Consider the following 1,829-nt stretch of genomic DNA (forward strand, 5'->3'; position numbering starts at 1 on the left):
CTCTCCCTGTCTCTCTCCCTGTCTCTCTCCCTGTCTCTCTCCCTGTCTCTCTCCCTGTCTCTCTCCCTGTCTCTCTCCCTGTCTCTCTCCCTGTCTCTCTCCCTGTCTCTCTCCCTGTCTCTCTCCCTGTCTCTCTCCCTGTCTCTCTCCCTGTCTCTCTCCCTGTCTCTCTCCCTGTCTCTCTCCCTGTCTCTCTCCCTGTCTCTCTCCCTGTCTCTCTCCCTGTCTCTCTCCCTGTCTCTCTCCCTGTCTCTCTCCCTGTCTCTCTCCCTGTCTCTCTCCCTGTCTCTCTCCCTGTCTCTCTCCCTGTCTCTCTCCCTGTCTCTCTCCCTGTCTCTCTCCCTGTCTCTCTCCCTGTCTCTCTCCCTGTCTCTCTCCCTGTCTCTCTCCCTGTCTCTCTCCCTGTCTCTCTCCCTGTCTCTCTCCCTGTCTCTCTCCCTGTCTCTCTCCCTGTCTCTCTCCCTGTCTCTCTCCCTGTCTCTCTCCCTGTCTCTCTCCCTGTCTCTCTCCCTGTCTCTCTCCCTGTCTCTCTCCCTGTCTCTCTCCCTGTCTCTCTCCCTGTCTCTCCCCATCCCCCCACTCCTCTCCCTCCCACTCTTTCCTTTTCTGTCGCTCTTTTACTTTCTTTTCTCTCTTACCCGTGCACTCCCCGCCGAGGTCCCAGTGGTTTGCCTCCGCATTTCAGATTTGGATTGTGTCGATCTGCATTTATGAATCAATTTACTCAATTCCTCATTGATTAGTATTTACACGTTATCATTAACATCTGAAAGGCCAAGGAGAAAAGCACAAGAGGTGCTATCATCTCCCCTGTAAGCTTGAAGAAACTCCCATCCCATCTCCAAAAGGGTGGTGACAATCGTGCGATTTGATTATTTTGTGGTTTCTGGTGTCCTGATCCTTTCCTTTCCAGGATCATACTTTGGTTGTGGAATTTTTGGAGTGTTCATCCCTGAAGAACGAAGATATACATTTATAGGATGTTTTCTGAAAGGTTATGAATTTCTCAGTCAAAGATCGTGGTTTGGCATTCACAAAAATCTAGTTTTAGACAAGTGCACGTGGTAAACATCTGGAAAATTATTTTCCTTTCAGATCCCTAATGGCCTTGTCCCCTCTATCTGTGTAATCTCCAACCCTACAAAATCCCAAGATGATGACTCTGCACTCCTCTCAGCCGAGCCTCTTGTACATCCTAATTTTAATCATTAATAGCATTGGTTGCACCCCCCATAGTTGCATTGGCCCCACATTCTAGGATTCTCTCCCTGAACCTCCCAACCCTTTACCTCGCTTGCCTTATTTAAGACATTATCTCTATGACAGAGTTTTCATCTATTTGAGTTACAGGGAGAGACTGGATAGGCTAGGACCACTTTCACTGGAGTGGAGGAGGTTGAGAGGGTGACCTTTATAGAGGTCTATAAAATGATGAGGGACATGGATAAGTTAAATACCTTTTCCCTCGGGTTGAGGAGCTCAAAACTAGAGGGCATTTTTTTTAAGGTGAGAGGGAAATGATTTAGAAAAGGGACCCGAGGGGCAACTTTTTCAGGTAGAAAGTGATTCATACGTGGAATGAACTGCTAGAGGAAGTGATAGATGCAGGTACAGTTACAGCACTTAAAAGACATTTGGACAGGTGCATGAATAGGAAAGATTTAGGGGGATATGTGCCAAACACAGGCAAATGGGACTAGATTAGCTTGGGAAACCGGGTCAGTATGGACGAGTTGGACTAAAGGGTCAGTTTTTGTGCTGTAGACTCAGTGACTTTGACTCCATGAGTAGGACCTGGGTATTATAGCCTTAAAATAAGAGGGGAACAG

Source organism: Chiloscyllium plagiosum, chromosome 40, assembly GCF_004010195.1.
Source record: "Chiloscyllium plagiosum isolate BGI_BamShark_2017 chromosome 40, ASM401019v2, whole genome shotgun sequence".
Lineage (NCBI taxonomy): Eukaryota > Metazoa > Chordata > Chondrichthyes > Orectolobiformes > Hemiscylliidae > Chiloscyllium > Chiloscyllium plagiosum.